The sequence below is a fragment of the Corvus cornix genome, chromosome 1 (genome assembly GCF_000738735.6).
Source record: "Corvus cornix cornix isolate S_Up_H32 chromosome 1, ASM73873v5, whole genome shotgun sequence".
NCBI lineage: Eukaryota > Metazoa > Chordata > Aves > Passeriformes > Corvidae > Corvus > Corvus cornix.
The window spans coordinates 17,964,440-17,990,907 of record NC_046332.1 but is presented as its reverse complement, the minus strand read 5'-3'; the positions used below and the strand labels follow the sequence as shown (position 1 = coordinate 17,990,907).

Here is a 26,468-nt window from a genome sequence, read left to right as displayed (position 1 = left end):
TCTCAGTGCAAAATAAAATAAAAAAAATGTAAACATAAATGAAACATTAAAACAAAATAAATGAAAAAAGCAAAAAAATATTTTTAACTACTGAAATCAGAGTACCAACTCTACATGTACAGGCGTTGGCATTGCAGTGGTGATGCAGCAGCTAATTGCACTCACCCTGCTCTTTGTTGTGCAGCCCCCCTCTCTCTGGCATTTCAAGGACCATGGAGGTGTGTCAGAAGGTGCTCACATGTCCAAACCCACCCAGTGCCAGCAAATGAATGGACGTGGACTCAGTACCTGCACATGTTGTGGACTCAGCAGGAAAACAAGGTCTTAGCCCCACACATTCTCAATTGCAATTGTTGCATTTGCAGAGCAGGCAGGTATTGCATTAACGATGTGCAGAAAATACCCCAGGGAAGTGGAGGCAACAGCAGCACGGACTGCTGACTTGGGATGTTACCTGCCTGTTCCTTTCTTTCCAATGTTACTTTTGCTCTCAGGTCACTCCAGCTTTTGAAGTGAAGCATCATTTGCAGTGCAGAATGCTTCAGATTCATTACTCTGTTTTGGGTGTCAAGTAAATAGGTGGGTCCTCCCAAGACAATCTGTTATTGGATTCCCAAATACAGGGAAGAAATTTTTACCAGGCCAATACACAGCCTACATGGCACTACTGCATATTGAAATATGGAGACTCAAGGGAAAAGGGTGAGAGACCTTTGGATGGCAGAGTTTAAAAGAAGGTGGTGGAAGTAGGAGGTGAAAATTTTAATTCCAGGTGATACTGGCATGCTGCAGTCAAATAGGTCTTGCCAAATTGAAAAGGTCTGCCTTTCCAGGAGCATCTTAAATTGCAGGCCACTTTAAAAGATCCCTCAAGCTAGATACCCAAATGTTTGTGAAAATGTTCAGCAGAAGAAAGCTCAGAAGAAGGCAGGCAGGGTGCAGGTACCTTGGCAATTGACAGGTAGGTAGAAAACACAGGGCAGAGGAACACTTCTTCTTACCATAAAACCCACTGAGAACCAATAACAAAACATCCCCCTCAAATGTCAGCTCTGCAGGACAGGGTTGTTTTTGCTTTCCAGCAAGTGCTGTTGCAGCATTTAAAAAGGTACTTTGTGATTATTTTCCCTTTCCTTAGCTTAAGCTTTCAGGCAGCTGTGATCTAACACTGTTTTGTGCCTCCTGTGAAGAGGCAGACATCAGCTTTTGACAGTACCTGCTGGGAGAACATGACATACTCTCCAGTAATCTTTTCTAACAGGGAGAAAACGACCCTTTGTGTAAAAGGCTTTCCCAGACTTATGCCTCAGTTTACCCAGTAGGACAAATATGATATTCAGAAGAAATCTAAAACCAGTTCTAACTAAGAAAGGACACCAGCTTAGATCCTTACCCGCTCAGCAAGACTCACAGCAGGAAGACTATGGAAGCTTTTGGTGAAGGCTCCAACTGTATTTCAACTGTAACCTGTTAAATTTCTTAGTGCAAGTAAGTGTGATAGTGCAAAGCCACAGGGTACGGCATTCTTGTCAGCTTGCAACATAAACTTGAACTTTCCAACTATTTTTAAAACATGAGTGAAGATATTCTGTCAAGAATTAACTGTAGTTTCAAGGACTGGGTTTGATAGGAAAAAGTTCACTACAAAACACCTGCCCCAGCCTCACCCAGAAACGGAAGAAAATTACACTGACCTTTCTGCTGCTTCACCAGCTCATTTTTATTGCATGAAGGCATCAATCAAGAACTGGGATTTTATGAAAAGCAGGAATACTCAAGAAAGGTATGTGATCAAGTTGCAGTATGTAATCATCAAAATTTTTTTCAGTCAAAAAAAAAGGACCTTTGTTTTTCTGGTGAAGCAAGTGCTGAAGCAGGAGGAGGTTGTGCGTCTACTCCCCCAGTGAGAGAATGGCACTGTAATGCTCTGCTCTCTGGCAGAGCTGGCAGGATTTGCTAAGCAGCAGGATTTGCTAATGCAGGTCCAGGTGCTGCTAGCCCTGCTGGTAAGCTGCTCCCTGCCCCTTCCACTCACTCCTATCCCTTGCTTCCACTCTCTCCCTTAACCCCTACCGGCTGCCCTTCATGCTCTACTCCTCCTTCCTCTGCTAGCCAAATGGCCAGTTATTTCCCTCATCCATTTATCCTCTTGCTTTTTGCTTTCAGAAATAGCCATTAAAATAAAGAAAAAAATATGCAAAATAATTATATTTCAGGCCTGCTCAATGCTTAATTCAAATGACTCTCACTTTCTCTCAATTAGATGTCCAAAATCCTTCTCAGTCTCTGGACTCCCCCATCCCCAGCATAGGCCACAGTCTTCAGGCTTACAGAAGGCATTGCTTTTAAGTAAGTTTTTTTACATGATTTCTAACTAGCCAAAAGTGAGCCATCCTGCATTGACCCACAGCTCCACTGGGTCCATGGGCCCCTGGGCACAGTAATAGGTCCATCTTTAGATCTCATCTTCTCACTCCTTTTGTCCTGGCCTTCCTACTATTTAATTTCAACTCAGACAGGTCAGACTTACTTTTTAGAATATCATTAATTTTCATTGCAACAGAGTATTTTTCACTTTAAAAGCATCTCTGGGCAGTCAGAAGAACCAGAAACCATGACAGTCTGTGGAAATGATACTGGCTGTGGAGTACAGCACTTCACAGCCTACAGCCACATGTGGCTGTGCATGGGGAGAAAAATGGGAACAAGGGGACAATGGCCTTGAACATGTAATTGCTAGAAGTTTAATGGGGCATGGAGTTAAAAGACAGTTCAGTTTTTGCTTTTTTCCCCTCTTTTTTATAATGTCCCTTAATTGCTTCACTTCCTGAAAGTCTTAAGACAGACTGGTGTCCCAGGGAAACATGCCAGTGAAGGGAGGCTTTGCTAGCTAAAACCAGAATATTTTCCTTCAGATCCCCAAAAGCAGTTCCTGCTCTACTGGGGAAAGAAGTAGCCAAGGAAAGTTTTGTAGCTGTCCTTACTAGTGAAGCAGAAATCAAAAGCAAATTAAAAAGAAATAAAAAGAGATTTAATTTTAGGAATTGTTAACTTCTAATTTATGTAGAGGTGAAAAGGCATTTTCTGGGAGGCTGAGAATTGTTAAGCTGTATATGTTGCCACTATTCATGAAAACTACCAACCTCTTCTGTTTTCCTGTTTCTCCCAAATTATGAACTGACAAATGCTTCAGCTTCCTCTGAGTCTTTGGGATCATTCAGGTGCAGCATTCAAAACTCCTCACACTAAACTCTGATGAAGAGATATCACACACATTGTATATACAGGCTTCAAGACTTGGGCAGTATCAGAACTGAGTACAGACTAATTTTATCCATTGATAACTCTTTATATTATTGCAGGTTCTGATGCTCCCAAATGCTAATGGAAGGTAAATCTGGCATCTGAAATTATTGTCTTCCATGTGGAGACTGAGCTTTGCAGTCTGCTTCTGGGATACACTTTCATAGTCAGTTGGGGACTTTGACTTCAGAATTAGAAAATGGAAATTTAATAATCTGGCTAGCCCAAAATAGAAAATAGTTTAAATATTAACAATATATTTAAAAAAAACCCAATCCTTCCATTCTTTTCAAAACCAAATTTTTTCACATACATAGTTAGCCACAAAAAGCTTAGGCCAAATCATTTTTCCTGTACTCTTCCTTCTTTTCACTCTCATGATGCGGATGGGCCAAACCATGACATCTTCTCTTGCTCCTCTCCACAAGAGCTCTGCTGTTTTAAGTTGTTCCTGTTTCTGCCTCATGCTGCTTTTTACCACTCTATCACCAAAACTGGGCTAAGAAAACCCCAGAGCATTCCTCAGGCACCCAGGTGCCAAGTCCTACTCCTCCTCTCCCACCAGGCCTTTGACACTGACATGCCAAGCTCTGTTCACAGACCTCCATGGTGGGACATCAGCCTCTGGCACAGGCTGGTGCCACACACCTGCAGACACCCATCTTTCCCACTACTGCAGATGCTTTGGCCATACACAGCTCCCCTTGGCTCTAGGCAGAGATCCAAACACTGCCCTGGTTTGCCAGCTGGCTGCCAGAGACCCCTGCACATTATCTTCTGGGTTTTAATTAGTTGTTTGCTGTAAGTGCACAATCCATTCCCAGTGTAATCACCCAGTGGCAAATATTCTTCCTGGGGAGTTCTTTTCCTACTGAACTCATGCTAAAGATGCCAGTAAACACAAGGTCCTCCCTTAAATTTGGAGAGACCCGTTCTTGACCTGAGAACAACTGAATTTCACTGAGACTATATCAAAGGGAAGTGAAGCAACCTGAGACCACAAGCAAAAACTTAAAAAAAAAAAAAAAGAGAGAAATACATGCCTTTTTCACATTTCCCTAATCCAGCTGCAACCTTAACACATTTACTTTTATAATGCTTACTGTGTACTTGAAGTGCAAAGGATAGAGTTTTTCTTGATGTTCTTATTCATATGCCATTTGTGCTAAAACACTAGGCAGCTGGGGTTGTGTTGTTTCTCAGAGAGATCAGTTTCCCAATTTTTTTGAGTGGCAAAATTTCCATTTTTTTGATCATTTGTGTTTTAATATAAAAGAACTGTATTAATTCCAGGTGAATTTACTTGTTTTACACCTTTCAGTTCTAAACTCAGTGGATTTGTCTTCTTGTTTAAGCCACAGTCAGACTTTCTATTTCACTGTGAGATCATATATCACAGCTGAAGAAGTCATTCTAAACTGACATTTGCCTTTTGTAATCCTGTGTGAAATTGCCTAGATAGCTGAACTTTGTTCAGCCTGTAACTGAAACAGGAAGATGCAGATGTCAACAAACGGGTGACTCAGTCTCAGATGGCTCCATACAGTGTTACATCAAGAGGAGCAGAAGTTTTCTCTGAATGATGTGTTGGCTTGGGTGCACTCCAAAGCAACAGAAGGACCAGCTCAGTGGCTTACTATTATATTATATTGCAATACCCTGGCTCTGCTAACATGAGTTTAATGACACATTATTTGCCTAAAGCACAACTTTCATTGACACTTACTAAATTTCAAGTAATCCCTTGTCTGGATACCTTAGGTTTGATATTTAAAACTGATGAGAACTTCAAAGACCGGCTGACAAAGTCACGCTGACATGAATCATCTCTGAGCCTTACCAACAGTAAGGCACTCTGAGAACTCACTTTCTAAGCGGCTCAGATTTGGTACCTGGAAAAAGTGGAATCTGATGCCTCTATCAGAGAGTGCCTTAGCCACATGTGTGGGAAAGAGTAGTGGCTGCACTCATGGCGTGGGACTGCTGCTTCAGGAAAAAGCAGGAAGGGACTACTCAGGCATTTGCATGGAAAGCCATACTGCAGAGAAAGCACCTGTTTTCTTAATCTTAATAAAAATCCACCAAACGGTGCAGACAGAAAAGCAATTATTTGCACTCTGGGTCTCTACACTAGGTCTGCAGAAAGAAAGGACTTTAAGGTATGATCTATTAAAGCACTGACAGCTTTTAAGGTGAGGTGGAAAGTTCAGCCTCCATGGATGACAATTGTCCTTTGTCACCAGAGACCTCAGAAGGAAAATTTATTACTCTCAGCTGAAAATTTAAGCTGAACTGGAATCATGCCACCAGAAAGACTGTTTGCACAGTTCTGCTTTAGTAGTTACTGTCTTGGCATTTGGGTGAGAGAGTAATAATATGACATGGTGTACAGGAGCTCTCTCCAATTAACCCACTTGACTTCTCACATCTTTCCTTCCCATCTGAAATCTTGTAACATTCTTAATCAAAGGTCACAGGAGACACTGATACACAGGCAAACTTTATATATGGCAAGGCAAGGTTATCACACCTGATAAATCCAGGCCTTCTCTAACACTTCAGAATCTCTCAGAAGAGAGAAGCTGAACTTGGGGTAATTCCTTTTTTTTTCAAGCAAATTCTTATATCTACATGCATTCATACTCCTATAGTTTTTATATGTATATTTACATACACTATACATAATTGTATAAATTTATACATATGTATTTACACACACCATATATACACATATGCACATTTCAATTCAGTAGGTTCTAGGCAGACTACAGCTACTCCCTAGTTAATTTTTTCAGGTAACTCAAAAACCAGTCTTGAAAAGTAAAAGAATAAAATTAATGCTTCCCATTTTCAATCCAAATGAATAAAATACCTCCATCTTACATTGCAAAACTGAATAATTCATTTTCAAAACAAAAACCTTTTCAAGTGTGTTTTGAAATGTTCATGGGAAAGACATCATATTTCATTCTGCCCTAGCTTTTGCTGTCTTGCTCAATATGACAAAAGACACCAGCAAAAGAACAGGAATAAGCTGTTGTCTCCTGGAGGATAAATCCTCTCACATCATTGCTGTGAGCCATCTGCTATGCATTTTTAAGCATCTTGCCCCTAACATCAGTATTAAGTGGCTGCAGGGAGCACTCAGCATCCCAGGCAGTTACCAACCAATTGGAAGGATGTCTGGAAAACACCACTCTAAGAGCCCCTTGCTGGGGTGAATCCAGTAGGAATGGCTATGCATTTGGAAAAAAAAGGGTCACCAAGTGCTGTGGTTTTTACAACGGTGCCAACTACGGACTTCAATTATGTTTAGCATGTGAATATGTTACATTTACTACCTGAGGATTTAAAAATAATTTTAGTTTTAAGGGACGTATTTAGCTGATGGATAAAATTAGGCATACAAAAGGTGAAAGAATCCCTGCAGCTGGCCTGCCTGGCTCTGGTAGACCTGCAGAAAGGGAATGAGGCACACAGGGCTATTTCTGCCACACCTATGTATTGCATGATTCTTTATATAACCTCCTTCAGCCTCCACTGCTCTGTTCCTTGGAAAGAGCCACATGATGCCCCCAAAAGCTGGGGGTGCTCTTAATGCCATTACCACTATAACAAAATTGGGCTTGTACTAAAAGATCACCACTACAAACATCTCTTACAATTGGTAAAACAAAACTCTCTCAAGCTGAAACAGATAAATAATGGGAAAACCAAGCCTCTTCAGAGCAAAATTCTGACACCACCATATGAACAAGAAAACTACTAGAAGGTTTAAGAATAGGTAGTAATCTTTTGAGTCATTGTATCTAGTCTCCTTGTCCCGTCACACTTTATCATGCACAGTCCCTGTACTGCAGCTGTGCTCATTTAAGCTTTTGTGGGGTTTTTTGTTAGGCTTCCTGCTGTATTTGTTGCAGAGAAGCATATTTGTTTTTTTCTGTGCAACACTATTTCACCTTGTGTCCTCTATAGCTTTCCTGCTGTTTCCTTTCCCCTCACATTTGTTACTCTACTTTCCCTTCTACCCCTTACTTTTGGGCTTGTACTGGTTTGAATTAAAAAGAAATGATAAATTCTATTGAGTGTTGCTATAAAAATGTTTTTTCTTGTATTCTGAGGTGTTGACCCCATTGTAGCTAGAGGCTCTTTTCAGATTTAAATGGTGCATTTCTTCCAATTTGACCTGCTGTCTCATATATGTCCTTTAGTAACATGATTTTAGAGCAGAAAAGACATCAAGATCCACGGTGGGATGTAGAAAAGACCATAACCTTACAAAGTGAGTTTCTTTCAATTGCCTTTGACTGTGTGTGATTTTGGGGATGCTTCTTCCTTCACAGGAGCACTGAGTGATGCACAGGGTCTCACATTATGTGAAGAAACATTTCTCAGTAACAAATATCAATTTGACCTCTCTTCCTCAAAGAAATGACAAAATTCCAGCTGATATTGGCCACAATAGCAGAAGAATAACGTTTCAACACTTACACATAGAGAGGCATGTATAAAGACAGGAAATACACAATCATATTGAGAAGCACATAAAGAATGTTATAAAGCTCTGGCATAGTAATAACTGAGTTGCTGAGTTCATTTGTGCCCTGTCAAAGAAAAATACCGTTATATAAATGCATGCAAAGGTTCATGCAGGGGGACATCTGATCCCAGGAAGCTATCTCTGACACAATAGGTTTATTTCCTTCTTTTCCACATTTGCCCCCATTTCCCAGAAAAAAAGGAGGATTTTACTTAGAAGGATAACCTGCCCATGGTATAATCTATGTCACTGATAAATCATTTCCCTTTTGAGCATAAGGGAGTTTTCACTCTCCTCTGGCTCTAGCACCTGTTTTCTAGGGCAGCTGCCACTGCTTCAGGAGGGTGCTCTTTGTCTATTTAAAATTTACTTGTTTACTCTTTAAAAATCCCATGCTCAAAAAAAAAGTTGAATAATGTAGTTTCAGTTTAGCTCCTGTTCAATTTCTTGAAATCAAAATGTCTTTCCTTCATACAATACCAAAAAACCCACCATTTAAATACTGAATAAGAATAATTCTTAAAATTGTCTGAAATCCCAGCAGAGTTATTAGGTCAAACTGACCACACAGCAGTGGATTTCTGGTTGCCCTGGGAAAATAATTCCCTTCCAGCACCACAGTGATCAAATTATTTGAGCTTTGCAAACGCTAGCTTTGCCCCAAGATGACAATGACCTGGTTGATCCTTCTCTGTTCCATCCCAAAGAACTGGTATAACCAAGCTGGAAAACCTACCTTCTTGGGCTAGAAATACGAGGCTCAATGTACAACAGGTTCATCAGTTCCCTCCCTTTTGACAATGAAGAAGGCTTATTAGTCAGGGGCTGAAAGACTAAAAACCATGAAAAAATATTCTGCTTTCAGTCGCGTTCACAATACCTGACTACCTGGAAATAGGAATCAGCGGATGAAAAAGCACTCTGAAGTTTCTTTTTTGCTGCCATTTGTTGTTGCTGCTGGGAGATGACAGAGCTAATATGGTTAAGGGAAAGCTGTTTTCAGCCAGCAGAACTTTGACTCGAGCAAGATGCAAATCATAACAGCAATATTGGCCTATATTCAATAAATGATGTGAAATTTGCAGTTCAGATCACTGTTTCTTGTCATGTACGAATTCATTGGGATGGGGGGGTGAGTGAAAGAAACAAAAGAAAGGGCGGGAAGATGAAGAAATAAAAGGCTTAATTTTGTCACAAGCTTACTCTTGCTCTAGCAAGCAGCAAAATCTCTGTGATTCCATTACCTGTGGCTACCTTTCAAAGCAAAATTCACCATAATATTTCCTGTGTTCAAAGGTCACCACTGGCTGAGTTATGCAGTCAAGTTTAGCAAGTCAGACTCTGTTACCTCTTCTTAACATTGGTAAAATAAGTGCTTTGGAGTGAGAAACATGAAGATCTAAGCATAAACACATTTCTAGGTCCCAGACAAGATGAGATTAACTGTGTATGTGTGTGAGAAAGAGAACACCTTTCTCCACCCCTAGTTATTTCTTATCTGCTGAATATTGATTCAAATACTGTAATACTTAGACCCATTATTTTGGATGCAGAGACTGTCATTCAAAACCTCATTAAGCAGCCAGTAGACATCTCCATTGCAAGGAACAAGTAAAGACATCAAGAAAATCTGATAACTTGCCAAAGAAAAAGTGTACAAGACATGCAAGAACAGTGGCCTTCTTTGCTTCTCCATGACAGAGCAGGACTCATTATGTGCTCCCTCTTCTTTGACACAGGCACCTTTGTAGTCTTGAAGGGAAAGGGCGACATGGGGCAGAAGGGAACACCTGAAGAAACAAACCAAGTAAGAGACAAGATGTGGTAACGTGAGCATATCGGTGTCAATGTACATGCATTTTAAACAGCCAGTGGTGAGCCCTGAATTGGAAGGCAGAGCTGGCAATGCTTATGAACACACACATAGTACCTGCTGTCAAACAGAGCTGCACTGCAGAAGATGGTGGCAATCAGAGTCTCTTGGAACCAGTTAATGTGAGAGGCGGAAATGCAATATAAAAAGGAAAATAATATGGGGCAACCAAAAACTCACGTCAGGTGCTCTGGCAATGAACACTAGTGATATGATTTCCAACATAAATAACTGTTTATATTAAAAAGGAAAAAAACCAACAAAAAAAAAGAGTTTAAGCTTTTATACATGCTAGAAACTTTTGTATGTGTCTTCCGTGTACGTGTCTATAGATATAAATATGTGTGTGTTAAATGCACCCATTAACATATGAATACCCCAAATAACATAAAATTGAGGTAGACAAAAACCCTCTTCCAAAAGCAAAAACACAAGCTTCTTACAGCCAATGGAGTAAAATCCAGAGGGGAATAAAGGGGTTACAGATGAGGAAACCAGTATGCTGTGTGTACCACTTGTGTGATACCAGGCCTACTTGTCTGTGGCTGAGACTCATATCAGTGCTTCAAAATGCATGTGTAGAACAGCTCAGACAAAATCTCTGTACGTGACGGTTGGGGCAGACAGTGGAGCTGAGCCAGCAACAGCATCCTTGTGTTGTAGGCTGAGCCACTTCAACAGTATTCCCAGAGCGGGAAAGGCCTTCAGATCTTTGTAACTGAATTCATTGTGGTAGGCAAATGGCAGAGGTTCTTGCACTGTTTTCATTCCTGGTGTTCTCTAATAAATTTATTGAACTTTTTCTGAGTGAGATAAAAAATCCTTTTGAAATGCATTTTAAAAAACATCTGATTAACCTCTCTTCTATTTCAGAGTAACAAATAGCTCTGATGCTCAGAGAGGGCTACAACCTTCAAGAGCGTTCACCCAGCAAGGAGATGACTCCCACCTTCTGGATATGCAAACCTGGATGCCAGATCATGCAATATCCTCTCCTTCTTCCATTTAATTTAATGACTCCGATAATATTTTCACAGAATAGGCTAAACTAGTTACAGTGAAATGAGATGTTGACTTAGTTGTAATAAGGTTTTTCTTGATTTGAGACATGAAGACAAAAGAAGTTCCTTTAAGCAGAACTGTTCTCTAAATCTGCTCATCAGTAAATTTGCCTGATTCACCATAAGCAAGGTGTCTGTTTATTAGTTCATCAGCCCTTAACAAGGTTATGAAGCCACTGTTTGCAAAACGTGTGAAGAATCCCATTGACAAGGTAGCATCCTATTAATACAACTGATGCAGCTGGGGAAAACCCGACAATCTTGGAGTCTTATCCTCTTCTAAAACAGTGCTTTCATACGTTAGAAACTAATTAGGAATGTACCATTCCTCCAAAACTTTTATCTGGCTTATTACAGCTTCACCATTGAACCGTGTCTAAGCCATAACAGAAGTACAAAGGTGTCAAGATGTGGGGATCTTGCTCAGAAGCATCAGAGTTTTCAGAGCTGTTCTAACCCAAACTTATTACTGAAAAGATGCTCTAAAAGTCATAACTCCCTGACAGGGAAGAAAAGGTTAAGATAAATAATTGGGGATATTTAACATCCTCAGAAAGCAGAAGAAAGGTGCAGAAGAATGACAACCAGTTTTATCATGGCCAGACATCCATACATTGCTGATAAAAAAATTCTGTCTTGCTTGCCTCATCCAGACTCAAAAACTAAGATGAGGTAACTACTAGCAGCCAAAGCAGGGCCCATTGTGTCTTAATATTTTTTTAATGATGATTATAGACTTGGAACCCAATAAATTTGAACCTGCTAGCCACAATGCCCAAAATTTCATCACAAATTACTTAACAATGCTTTTTTACAATACAGCTGAGCAGATTTAACTGCAATGTGAAATTGAGATGTGATGATTTATTCTTGCAGACTCAAACACTTTTTTTATTTTATTTCTTTTTGGTAGGATTAATTTTCTGCTGCTTTAATTCCTTGAACTATCTTCCCAAGTGCCAGCCCAGCATTAGTGCCAGCGCAAGGGAAGAAATGTGAGTGTCTGGTGGAGCTGGGAATGAGTTTGTTTCTTCAGAAGAGCCCCTGGAGCTCAGTGGCCCTGTGCAACGGTGCCATCACAGCCCTCTTGGGATCACCAGACCCAATGCAGTTGCATGCAGCCACCCACCCTCACACAATAGCGCTGGATCCAGGGGAGCTGATGTCATCTCTAAGGTGGCAAGGCTGTTTTGTGGAGCCAAACCTCTGCTGCCTATGTAAGTCAGGGAACTGCATATATTTGGAATGTAACCCAAGACTCAATATTTAAAAAAAAAAAAAAAAAATTACTAATGGGATCTACTTGTGTCTTGAAGGTTAGTGCATTGCTGGTATGGTTTTGCAGCTAAACATGAAGGGACCCTAGAAATACAGCTTTGGCAAGGATGAGCGCATGATTTCAGATTGCTCCTTGCTGCCAGAATATACACTTGCCTCATATTTGCAATGAAAGAGTTAATATAATTGTTGTCCTGATCTAGTCTAAGGCTTTTTTTTACAGGGCTTATCCAAGCTGCATCACTTTTTCATTTATACTAGAACCCCCCAAAGTGTCTCCTGTTGCATGCCATAACCACACTCTGGAAAGTTATTAATAAAAGTGTTCATTGTTCTAACCCTGAGTGACCAAACCCAACTTTATGCCCTATACTGAGTGTTCCTCTGAACAATTCAAGGGAAGTTGATGTTATTTATCCTGAGGCTGAGAAGCAACAGGAGAATTAGCATGCATGTCACTGTGTTCAAATCCCTGCAAAAGTTGACAATTCTATTTGCAAGTATAATTCCAGACTGTCCAGGGAGATGACAGACAAGCAGGTGCAGACTTGCCTGAAAAGGAAGCTGCTTTAAGGCAGCACACAAACAGAAGGAATCTCCCCACTTCCCTGGAAAGACTTTAAGGACATGCTTTAATGAATTGTTTGACACAAACCTGAGTATATTAAAGAAGAGAGGCAACAGAAGGCAAGCAAAGTATTAGCCTGTGCATCCTTTCCAAGCCTTCTGTTTGCCAAGGCAGGAATAGCCTTGTTGTCTCCTCTGGAAAACTGGGGAGCTGAACATTCACATTATAAAGCAATGAAAGAAGGGCACTTACTATAATGATTCAGGGAAAACACTGATGGTACTGGAATTCATAGCAAGGAACAGCTCTTGTAGCTGGCTAAATGCAGGAGGGAAGCTTGACAGAGGCCGTTTTGGCAGAAAAATTAGATGTTATGTTCAGTGTATTCTGAACAAGTACTTGGCACACAAAGTGAACTCAGTTGAATGTATTCAAGAGGCAACAAGCTGTGAAATGTGTGTTTAGCTTAGCAGATTGGCAACAGTGGCTTCAGTCAAAGAAAGGACCACCTAGTTTCTCCTGTTTGGAGGTCTCACCTACTACAGTTTGTCACAGACACATTATATACTGTTCACATAGTTTATTTTTTTCCTGTAATTTGTCCATTAATAATGGCAGGGTTGATTTTCCAGTGGAACATTTATATTAGTCAGAAATTTAATAACTTGGCAAACCTCATTAAAAATTGTCACTACAGGACATGGTACATTTCTGCTTAGTCATCTATCTAGCATTTGTTTTAACCCCTGACAGAGTCAAGAGCACGGCCGTGGAGGTCAAAAGGTGTCCTTCCTACCCCTAGCACGTAACTGCTGAAGATCTGGAAGCCGAGTAGAAGGAAGGCTTTACACCCCAACTGCTTGCAGTGAAACTTGCCTCTAAGGAAGAGACAGTCACAGCTCCTGTTCACTTCTATCCACCAATCTGATTTGTTTGGCTAACAGCAGCCAATGGAACAAACTGCAGGTGAGAGCAAACAGCAGTTCCAGGCTACGGCTCGCAGGAAAGCTGAATAAAGCCAGATGTTGCTGTGAGACCCTCAGAGCCTGTACAGTGCACAGCCTGTATGGCAGAGGAGCACTGGGGCTGCTGCTCGGAGCGTCTCTTAGCATGGAAGTACACAGTGTGAAGGCAGCTTGATTCAGGGAAATGAACAGGTATGGGGACGTGATTTCCCCAGGACTAATCCTTAATGTTCTTCTTATCCATTCATTGAATAATACATTGATGTAATAACTTTTTTACTCCTCCTTACATAAAAGGAGATGCAGGTTTGTTTTTTGTTGTTGTGGGGATTTTTCTCCCAAAAAATCTCTATTGAGAATATTCATAGCAAAAGTTTGAGAACATTATACTAATAAAACAATAAATAAAGCCAAAGCCAGTCTTTCTTATTTAATGGCATACTTTTTAAAAAACATTGTTCTGATTTTTTTTGTTGCTGTTGTTCCTGTAAAAGAGGTAATTTTTTTCTTCAAAATTTTACCTCAATTTCTCCAATGTTATGATTAGAGGCATTTCTTCTAGAGTTATCTATTGATTCCAAATTATTAGCTAGACTACAAGAACTAGCTACATCTGCACTTAAGAGGTAGACATTCTTCTTCAGGATAATATTTAACATTTTTCTACTGACAAGCAAGACTATTATATTTAAAATTTACAATAAATGAAATACAAATTTTGCATGTAACGTAATAAACTTGTAAACAGATTTATTATTTTAAATGGCATTTTATTGCCAAAGGTATAGGTTTTTTTCCACCAATTGAGGAGGCAAAATTATTTTATGACATGTAAAATATGACACAAAGCTGCACAAGCTTGAACTGTTCATCTGATTGCATTTTAAATGTCTCTTCATGCAATGTTTTCTACAATTTGTTTTTACTATCATGATAACTTAGCTTTGTCTTCTCTACTCCCCCAAAAAGCTTGAAAATATTGGCATAAAATCTATTATTTAAAAAGAAAAACCCCTGAAATGTCATTGGGATCCTTCACATTTGCTCACTAGCTTCTTTTTGTGAGCACTTAACTTCTTCAAGTCCAAAGACATATCTCTGTGGTCACTTGATTAAAACATATGCCACAATTTCCACTTCACTACATGACCCTGACATTTGACTCGAAGAAAAACACCTACTATTAAAAAAGATGTGATGCTATCATGATCTAGCAATGATCAATTAAACCCAGGCCTGAATTCTAATGAATTTCAAGTGACAGGCACCTCTGTTTAATGCTGAGATACTGACTCAGCACTGCTTAGCAATGCAAACCTGACATCTGGATTGGTTTGCCATACTTTCATACACCCCCAAATTTAACATCCAAATTTGTTTTAGCTTCCTCTGGTAAGTTTCTGGCTTTTTAGTGTGTTTATAATACTGTTATAAACTTACTGACCTGCCCTACTAATGCATGCTTAGCACAATTTATTCCATCCTTGCACAATGGAAGTTATTTATTAATTCATTCTTTATTTTTGAAGATGATTACTACAAGTGGAATCATAGGACAGCCAAGAAGACAAGCCAAATCAGGCACCATTAAAAATCAGTGCTGTTTGCAGGTCTCTAACTGGTGTAAAAGAGTGCTGGCAACATCTTGTCACTTAAAATACAGTATATTAAGTACAAGACTAGAGCAAACCCCACAAAATATTCAGCACAGTGCATCTTCCCAGGAATTCACTAGACCTCAGTACTATTGTCATGACATCTTATGAAACTGAGTTATTTAGCACTCACAGCGGATTAAGTGAGAACAGAAACTCCAGAAGTAGTCCACTAACAAAAACCCCATTCACCCCATTGAGCAGAAGTTCAGCTCCTTTGTTTGAAACAAAATACAGTACTCAACCAAAAAGCAAACCCAGACTTGACTACCTCAAACAGCTGAAGCATTACTGAAAATTGTCATGTTAAAGTCCTCCATGACCTGAGCCAAGGGCCAAACTCACCCGTGGTGCAATTCCTTTGACTTCAATGGAGTTGTGCTGGCAATCACCTCAGCTGTACTTGGCCCAGTGCCATTATTTATGCAAGGCTGTGCTGTGTGTCTTCTCTTGATAAATGCCAGCACTGTAGAGCTCCGAAAAATAAAGAAAAAAACATTCTTCAATAATCACAACAAGACAAGAAACGCAGGCACACAAACTGCAGCACAGCAGATAAACAAGAGCTTACAGCTGTGCTATGTGCAAGCACTTAGAGGAAGCTTTTTCTTTTATTTTAAAGAAAAATTTAATGTCATAACTAGCATGAGCTTCTTTTTAGTAAATAGACTACAATTTGACTCTTTCATCTCTGCTTTGAGCCACAATTTTTCAATTAAGAATAGAAGTGGGATGAGACAGAAACTGACTGACTTTTTATGGACAGACCCTGGCCTGCAGTTTAACATACTTGAGGGAGTGAAGGACTTGCAAATACACTTTCAACGTCTTTAAATTTGGAAATATTTAGCACTGCTACATGAGGTATGAAGCCAAGCAAAATCTTCAAGACTCACATGAACACGATAATTAGTTTATATTCAGGTAACATGCCTGTCAGTTACTGTTACTAGAGGCTTTAGAAAGACTTTAAATATAAACATGAAGGCTCTAACCCACCGTTTTGCTGAATTGGTGTAGGCGATCCTCACACACTTGTAAGGCAGCAGAAGGCACTAAATAGCACCTACAAAGCAGGCTGCAGCACCTGCTTCTCAGGAGCTGACTGATACGTCAGAAATTCCGTGTCAGCACACAGCCTGGTTGAGGAGCAGTGAACGCAAATTCTCCCAGGAGCTCCCGAAAGCCAGCATTATCAATTACCTATATGCTGGTGGTTTTTTTAACAAATCAGTCCAGTGTGTGTATCTATATATACATATTTATGTATATATATAAGGTCAGCTTACTTTTTTCCTCAGATGTATCTGAACAATAATAATTTTTAAAAATTAGATGTCATCTGGAATCAATGAATGCATACTCACATGTCTTTCTTTTGTCTGCTTAAAGGCAATGCTTATCCTTTGTATTTTGTTTCATCCACACATGCAATGAAACTGTCATGCCTTCCTGACATTGCAATAAATGAAAATGTGCAAGGGTAAATTAAAAAAAGAATCTGAAGAGTACATGAGCAATTGTATATTCAGTATTGCAGTAGTCTGTGAAAAAAAGAGTTGGCCCAGTAAGTTAGGATAAACACAGATTCTAAGAAAAAATATGAATGCATATTTCAAATGAGAAACAAGAAGGTTTAAAGCAAATATTTACTGAAATCTGATGCCACTAAATAGCTTTGTTACCTTAGGCAGCCTACTTAACTGCTGCTTACCCATTTGAAGTATGAGAAAATGTCTCCTTATTTGAATGATATCTGAATTTTCCTGGGAAGGTAGAACAGCTTATAACAGAAGGGACTTTTGAGGTTATTGTCTTCTCTATCTGCCCAGAGCAGGACCTACTTTGAAGATCTTAGATTCAACTTCAGGATGAAATCAGTTTGCTCTGGACCTTACCCAGTCAAGCTTCAAGTATCTACAGTGGTGATACTTGAACCTGTCCTAATTCTTTATGAACATTTATTTTCTCCAATTACAAATGAGAATTTCTTGCATTGCAGCTTGCATCCATTCTCTTATCCTGTCACTGTGGAAAACAATCTGTCTCTGTCTCCCCTACACACTTCCATCAGGCAGCAATCAGGGCTCCTTCCTGTCAGACTCCCCTTCCCCAGGCTGAACAATCCCAGCTCTCACAGCCTTTCTTTGCACACTCTGTGCTCCTGCCCCTCTGACCAGCCTGTGTCCCACTGCTGGGCTCCATCCAGTACCTTAGCCTCTCTCTTCTACTGAGGAGCCCCAAACTGGGCACAGTGCTCCAGGTGCAGCCTCTCCAGTGCCAAAGAGTGGAGAAGGATTGCTGCCCTCAGCAGTACTCCAGTAGTGAGCAGTCTTCAGCTGGGCTTCATGGTCCTGGTTGCAACTTGGTGGTCCTGCCAAGACATATTTTGAACTGCTCAAAGTCTAAAAATAACTGCAGAAATTGTTAGGTAGTATTTACGCAAGAAAGAATGACAACTTATGCTTTTAAATCCTACCCAAAAGATTTACTAAGCTAAATTATCAAAATTTGAACTTTATCTGACAGAGAGTTCCTGTAGAGAGATGTCAGAGACCTTTTAGAAAGAATATATTTATTATCATGATGTACTTACATTGCTGCCAGATGGAAGATTTAGTCAGGGAATAAAAAACTTAATTTCATCATCTGATGTGACAACTGAGTTACTTCTTCCTATTTAAAAAGAATAAATGAGAAGACAGTATATTTAATTAAAGAGAAAATCAGCATTTGTGATTGTCTTCAGTTAAAGCACAAGTCCCTCTCTCTCTTTCTTAATTTCTGTATTGCTATCCTTCACTGGATCACCTACCTAAAACATCACTATTTATCACTCCCTTAACACAATCATGCTATCATCACAACACAATTACCTCACTTTTTTGATGCTTTATCATTTTTTTCCACTAGCTTCCTTTCGACAACTTTAGCTCTAGCAATGTGCAGCTATTGTAAAAACAGATTTGTTTATTTTACCTCCTTTTTAATAAACCCCTGGAGTGCAGCCTTGCTGAGAATATTTTAGACAGTTTTGCCGTTCCCATTATATCAAACACATGTACATTATTCTTCTTCATCTTCTGCTGACAAGAACACAAATCTGCATTCCTGCAAGCTTTCTTTCCAGGGGCCGTCAAGGCATTCATACCTGAACTGTGTCAGATACAGCACCCTAACAACAAGTGAGCCGCTCAATGCTATCCCATCTACAGTGGTGTAATATTCTCTCATGAAACACACTTTTCTACCATATGAATTTCTGGACAGACTAGCAAACTAACTTTTTACATTCCCAGTGATTTTGACAGTAGTAGTTAAATACACCTCTGAGGATTTGTCCAAATATGAATTATACTTTTGATGGCTAAATTAATGGTAGCTTAAAAGCAGAGGACTAATATGAGATTTTCAGTTGTAGTAAATCTGGTCTCCCACTATTATAAACAAGGTTGACATACAATCTTGCTCATAAATATATCCTATTTCATTTTACAGAGATTTTATTTTAAATCCCCCATTATCACGGAAAGGCATACCTGAGGCTTACATCATGTTCTTCTCTCCAGTCCAGCTGTACTCAGAGCCACTGAAAAATGTACTATTTCTTGTATATAATCCTTTCCCTTAAGCCTTTGGTTTTATTCTTTTCACTCCTTTCATTCTCTTTCTCCTCCTACATCAAGTGATAGAAAGAGGGGACTTTCTTTTAAAGAGAGACACTCCTCCCAAATCACCTCTCCACCTCTTTTGTTTTACAGTTCACCTTCCATGATTGCAGAGGATCAGGACTTTATAGTGTATCCCAAATGTAGTCTTCTCCATGGCCAGGCAGAAAGGTATTAATGACTCCGTTAGTCTTTTGGAAGTGTTTCGCCTGATACATGAGGCCTTTCCATGGACCCAGCTTGGGTGTAACTGTCTCCTGTGTGTGTTGTAACTACAACCAGAATACAAAGCCCAGCTCTGGTGAGAGAAAGAAGTCTGTGCTCAAAAGCATCCAAAGCTGAGGAACTGCTGCAGCTAGTGGGGGCTGAGGAGATTTTTCTTAGCACCAAAGTTGATGCTGGTTGAGAAAAACACATTAATGAAGTAGGAGAATAATTTGTAATACAATACGGCTTTTACATGTTAAGGTTCTTAAATTTCATGACAGTGGACATAGAGTCACAAAGCATTAGACTATGCAGTTCAACACTGCAACAACAACCACCAAGTATTGTTACCTTCTGACAGATGCCTGTCCAGTGGGCTGAGAAAGGCAAATCAGTCTCATCCCAGTTCTCACCTGAAAAGTCATCTTCATTAAATGGTTCATACTATAAATTTGCACCAAGTGGTGATGGTAGAAGAGACAAAGATTGAATAGATATTTTGTGCCATTTCTTTCACGCCTCTAGGCAATCCCTCTTGGTCATGGTTGAGATGTTTTGCTGAGAAGTAAAAACAGGGGTGTTTATCTTCCCTCCCTGTACCCAGTCTTCTGGGGAGGAGCAAATAGAGATTAAATGCTTTTCAGACAGAAGTTAGTCAGGTGAATTCATTTTGCTTCAAATTCTTTTTATATGCTTATGTCTCACACCATGTTTGCAGGGAGATATACACATTTTTCAAAATTTAAGATTGTTATTGCAGGTGTCATGTGAAAATTTTACCATTTACAGGCAAGACAGCCTAACAGACAGGGGCAGGGGGGAGAAGAAGGAAGGAAACTAAAATTGCAGAAATCTCATTTATGTTTCCACAGAAGCTAGACCCCAATTATTTACTTTCCAGTCTTTTAACACTTGTGAAACATTATTTTGTGCATGACATTACACTTGGATGCACACTCATTTCCAAATCAGACTAAGATATCTTAGCCTCACAAATTGTCTTTAAATACCAATTAAATAAATATTTCATTGCCTAAGAATTTATTTGTTTGCTCATCATTTGCTAGGTATTTGTGTGCCTAGAGAAGACAGAGGGGAGCTCTCATTGTGATCTTCAACATCCTCGTGAGGGGAAGAGAAGACACTCATCTCTTCAGCCTTGTGACCCACAGGACTCAAGGGATTGGCATGAAGCTGAGCCAGGGGAGGTTTAGATTGGATATCAGGAATAGGTTTTTCACCCACCCAGAGGGTGAATGGGCACTGGAGCAAGCTCCCCAGGGAAGTGGTCTCAGCACCAAGCCTGAAAGAGTTCAAGAACCATTTGGACAATGCTCTCAGGCACAGGGTGTGACTCTTGGGGTGTCCTGTGCAGGGCCAGCAGTTGGATTCAATGATCCTTGTGAGTCCTTTCCAACTCAGCATATTCTATGATTCTATGATTTTGTATTTTATACTTCTTCGTACACACAGTTAAAATGCATAAGAAGAATGTAATAAGAAATAAAGAATAAGAAATGTAAAGGTTATTCCTTTGGGGTCCCTAGAAATATTACACACATTCAATTTAAATTAACGAGGAAACCCTTTTCCAAATTTCCTGGTTTATTTTCTCAAATAATATATGTATTCCTCATCCAGTAGAACAATAAAAGAGGCACAAAAATATTTTCATGCTTAATTATGATCTTTTGCTGCATTATCTGTGTATTTTCTTTCCATTCTTCTTTTTAATGGCAAATGCCTACACAGAATATCCCAAAGATTCAATAAACCTTCAGCTTCATAGTAACTGATCTGAAACAATCAGGATCCTAGCACAGGAGATGAGGAGACAGTGGGTAGATAGCAATAGTGAATCATGGAATGATTTGGGCTGGAAGGCAACTTAAAGACCCTCCGGTTACAACCCCCTGGCCATGGCCAGGGACACCTTCCATGAGATCAGATTACTCAAAGTTGCATCCAACCTGGCCTTGAACATTTCCAGGGATGAGGCATCCACAACTTCTGTGGGCAACATATTCCAGTGCCTTACCTCGCCTCACAGGAAAGAATTTCTTCCAAATATCCAATCTAAACCTGCCCTCTTTCAGTTTGAAGCCATTCCCCCCTGTCCTTTCACTACCTGCCCTTGTCAAAACTCTCTCTCCACCTTTCTTGTAGGCTCCCTTTAGCTACTGGAAGGTGCTACTAGGTGTCCCTGGATCCTTCTCTTCTCCAGGCTGACCAACCCTAACTCTCTCAAATTCTTCTCATAGGAGGAGTATTCCTTCCCTCCAATGATCTTCATGGCCCTCCTCTGGACTTGCTCCAACAGATCAATGCCCTTCCTGTGCTGGGGACCCCAGAGCTGGATGCAGTTCTCTGCTGGGGTCTCATGAGAGCAATGTAGAGGGTCAGAATCTCCTGCCTTTACCTGCTGTCCATAAAAAAGCCCGACCAACAACCAAACCAAACCAAACCAAACCGAACCACAACAACAAAAAACCCCACCAACAAACCCACCCCCCCCCATTAAATTTATACTATTATAAGTGCTGTAAAAGAAAGAAGATTGGTCCAATTGGACTGAAATACAAAAAGCTCAGAAAGCAGTGTGTTTAACTGGAAAATCGATGTGTGTTGGCAATAACAGAAGTTACGGAAGAAAGAAAATAAAATAAGATTATATCACAGTAACTGAAGCTAGAGGGAGGGAAAGTGACATGGGGAAAAAAGAAATTACCAGAAGAAATTAATGTGTTGAAAAGGTTGCTACTGAAACCTGATTGTCTTGTTCTTAGTATGAAAAAGAATGCTAGTATTAACAATGAGAGTTACATGTACTATGAATGGCAAAATTATATGCAAACTTCAAGGTGAACTTTTTGAATTACAGGACTTGCAAGGAGCTGCAGCAAGTTGATGTGCCAGGCTTATTAGCATTCCACAATCCCTGCATGGGAAACATTCTCTTTTGTACTGTGAATTCAAACTTTTACACCTCCTAGAATGATTTTATTCAAAGAACTCTATTGCTGGGGTATTTTTATTATTTTTAATGGATAAAAGAAATTGAAAAGTAAAGGACACACAATCTAAATGAAAGCTAGCTAACAGGCTCCTTGCTAAGAAATGCATGGAATTATTTCTAAAGCGTGTTTAGAGAGCTAAAAGACTAATATTTTCAAGCCACAAGATCATTCTTAAATCTTTGTTAGACTGCAGATGAATATATTTGCAAGGGGAAAGTCAGAATGAACAAAGCATCCATACTGAAATCTCCTATGTAGCAAGTCCTCCCAACTATTAATGAAAGAAGCACAATTTACCTCCCTTGGCAAAAAATAAATTATTTTTGTGACTATTTTTTAAAAGAATTTTATTATTTTTCTGCTTCTAGAATTCTTTAGCTCATTTCCTTATAAACACATGTTGACAAGAATGTGATAAAACATTAAAAAGATGCAAACAAAGCATTTCTGATACTGTTGTATCACTGAATAAGTCAACAATTCACAAAGATATATCAAATGGGTCCTTCTTCTCCAGCTATATATATTGGGATTTTACAGAGCACAGGCTTAAACCTCAATGCATTTACTGAAAAAGGGGGGGATGCTGAGGGGCAGGAAGAGTACACACATTCCTTGCATACTGAGTTTGGTCTGAACTATGGCCACATCAAATGTCTGCCAGTTTACTGACTCCTACTTGTGCAGTTCTGATCGCCACTAAGCGATGCTGAGCATTGATCATCAGGCCATTTCTCTGTTCTGAATAGGACTTTTTTTTTGCCAGATGAGTCTTTGGAGGTAGGCTGTGCACAAACAGGGAATGACAAAAGGCTGTTTAGCCAGTTTGGGCAGGGCCTGATTTTGGTTCTGGTTTGATTTTGCACCTAACCACACTGGTCATGACCTAATACTTGGTATTAATCAAACCTGTAGGGTTAAGCCCCCTTGAGCATTACTTAAAGATGTATGAGCTGTGGACTTCGTATTACCTTTAGATAACCCAAGAAGATTATGGCTTTACAGAAATATCTATTTCACTCTTAGACAGATTAAATTCAGTTTAACTGGTAAAGCTTTGTCTTTAATTCCTACTGCAAGTCATTACCTCCAATCACAGGGTGTAACAATCTATTTTGCCAATTATACCTTTTTTCATTTCTCTGCAATTCTTCATTATTATTTGATTTTTAGGTATAAAATGAAAAGTGCTAACCAACAAAATTACTTAGGACCATAATGACCTAGCACAATGAAGGCATTCATCATCAGTACCAAGTCTCACTCTGAATAGATCCTACAAATAGTTTCAATTAATAGCTTTATACAAGTACTTCTGTAAAACATACATTAAACACTGTGCCTGATTCTGGGAGCTGCTGAATTTGAATTAATAACAGCTGGAAGTCTTTTATGCCACTCAATCTGGATCAGATGTAGCTGATCAGCCCAATCAGACCCATTTAGGAAAGTCTTCACCCCAAAAGTCTTTATGCATAGAAATGTCTCACACAATTTAGCAAGAATACATTGAATAACTGTGGCTCCCAAACTAGAAATGTCATCTAGGGCATGCTGGGACATAAGAAACTGAAGAGGAGGAAGAAGTTAATACCAATCATTAGGTACTGTTTCATGATATTTTTTCCATGCATGCATAATTTGCGATTTACATTTGTTTATAGTAAGGTAAGAGACATCCACAAGCGAGAGGACAACCTAAATGCAGAATTACCTATTGGCTGTCACAGAAGCCCCTCCTCCCAGCAATACTATAATGAACTCATATACATGTGTCCAGTTCGATAATTTTGGCAGCAATTCATTTCTTAAATTAATCCTGTTACCAGATCCCTGCACAGATTCCTTCTTTCACAGCACAGATAACAAAGTATTTTTTTGTTCTTCACTGAGACATGCATACAATTAATATATAGAAGCTTCAATAAGGATATGCCAAAGGGAAGCCATGACAGGCAACATTGCACATAAGCATTGAATTATCCCATTTCCAAAGTTTGTATTAAATAACACATTGCCCAGAGAGGTCGTAGATGCTCCATCCTCTGAAACATTCAAGGCCAGGTTGGACAGGGCTCTGAGGAAACTGGTCTAGTGGAAAATGCCCCTTCTTATTGCAGGGGTTGGACTAGATGGCCTTTAAATGTCCCTTCCGACCCACATTATTCTATGATTCTAGGATTTGAACAGGAGACTGCTGAAAGGGAGACATGTCATTTCTAGATGAGTGATAGCTAAATTGTATTTCAATTCACTGGTTTAAGCGACCAAATACATCTGCCACACTCCACAAATAGGTGTTACTTGACAAACATCATCTCTTTCACAACAGCGCTCCTGTCTTATACACAGTTACACAAAGTTAAATAAGTAGCTTTATCAAACCCTTATCTTGTTGGTTCTCAACGGATGGATTGCTTAATATCATTACACAAAGGCATTAGCAAAGAACACATTTTAATTGAAATTGCTGACTAGAAGTCCCCAGACTTTTCCTTAAAGATATTGAACATCCTCTGTACAACACCTCAATTTGTATTGAATACCTTACTGCATTTTGAAGACCACTAGCACATCCATGACATAAAATATTTACATATCAACATGTAGCAGAATACTTTGTAACCAATGAATTTTGCAGCTTTAATTTCTAGCATTTTCTACATGTACTGAAAGTCACTAGACAAAACAAGACATATTGGGCTGTCACCATGTAATATGATGGCCATAAATTTACACTGTGAGTGACTTAACATTTTTTTCTATTTTTATGTAAGTGGCTCTGTCTTTTTTTAGTGATGTAAATGAACATAATCATAGTATAAGCACTGTGTTGCATTAAAGATCTGGTTTATATGCGTATGTCACATACTTGGTCATAACTACTTTCATACCAAAAGTGGAAAAAATAAGCCTCTTCTCTTTTAGTGGTGATGTATCAGCTCCAGTAAAACTGTTATCATGATTTCAGAATTCAGAGGTGCAGAGAGGAGAGGGGCTCAAATAAACAGCCAGTGGTTAGAGTAGTTATTTGAACCAGTTTTCCCACCTCCAGGAATTTGAGTAATTCTAGAGTATAAATCTTTCTCTCATACCTCCAAGGAGTGAGTCTTAACCATGCAGGAATTCCATATTCTAGGCTATCCTTCAAACTTTGAAGGAAAAGAAGTATCAAGAGCTAACTACTCTATCCCATTACAAAGAGGAGCCAGGTAAAGAAATCTCCACATACATAAATTTAATTATCTGGTGACCAGTCCAAGTAGTTCCTAATACTGTGACTGAACTATTTCTAAGATCTATATACCAATAGAAAGGAATAATGTTCTGAAGGTTACTGTCGTGTAAACCTGTCCTATTGACATGTAGATTGTGCTAGAAAGGCAGCTTGATGGCATCCTTTTATTTGTAACCTGCCTATTCCCATTACTTTCACTGAAACGAGCAGTTTAACTTTTTGTCTGCATGACCCTTGGGTCATCACATCACAGTTTGCCAAGCACAATGCACTTGCCAGAGCTTGTAACATTAAGGTTTCATGCATCAGCATTTCACTGCAGCCATCTCTCATCAACATTGTTCTTCCTAGGATGTTTCCACCCCAAAATTTCTTAGCTTTGTGCATGTGCTTGCATCACAGACTCCACAATGGAGGTTTTCAGTGATACATACTCAAAGGGAAATAAATAACCAATAGATGTGATGCAGATATTTTGGATTTTGATCAAAGAAATTTTGGGGAAAAAAAACAGTCAAGAAATTAAATAGAAGGATCATGAAAGAAATGCAGGACTTGAATTCTCCATGCACTTACAGGGAAATGCAAGTCAAGCACACTAGCATGGCACTCCTTTTTGCTTTGGCCAGACAGCATCGTCTCTGGAGTAAACTAGCAGAACATTTGCATTAAGATCAATTGATTCAAGATACTTGCATATGCCATAGAGTCCTTGTGATAGTTTTAGATTCAGTCTGTATGCTGGACATGCTCTGTGCCTTTCTGAGATCTCTGCAACCACGAGAGAAGAGTGATTTAATGTCTAGGCTGACCAGATGATGTAGAAGAATTAGGCACCAGGATGCCAGCATGTTTGTTGCCTGGTAGGAAATGTAGGAAAGCAGAACACACCTTTGCTTTTGCCATGCAGATAAAACAGGTTTTAGCCCTGTGTCTGAATTTGAGGGTGGGAAAAAGGCAATTTCATTTACAGAATGAAATGGTTTTTTTTCTCAGCGTAGATGCCATCTTAAAGAAGAAAATATATAACAATACTTTGAAAGTGACACCACACATGCCACAACTTTGCTGTATTTTTAAAAGACAGTCTGTGCT

The 26,468-nt window shown here is 39.4% G+C and overlaps 1 long non-coding RNA gene across 1 annotated transcript; it reads right to left on the bottom strand.

Annotated features, from left to right (window-relative positions):
- Positions 1–5,099: 5,099 nt before the first annotated feature.
- On the bottom strand, positions 5,100–19,003 carry LOC109144164. Its single transcript, XR_002044745.3, has 6 exons — positions 18,783–19,003; positions 17,840–17,919; positions 17,456–17,617; positions 16,611–16,787; positions 15,589–15,709; positions 5,100–9,633 (listed from the first exon to the last, which is right to left on the bottom strand). It is a non-coding gene; the product is annotated as an uncharacterized LOC109144164 (long non-coding RNA).
- Positions 19,004–26,468: the final 7,465 nt, after the last annotated feature.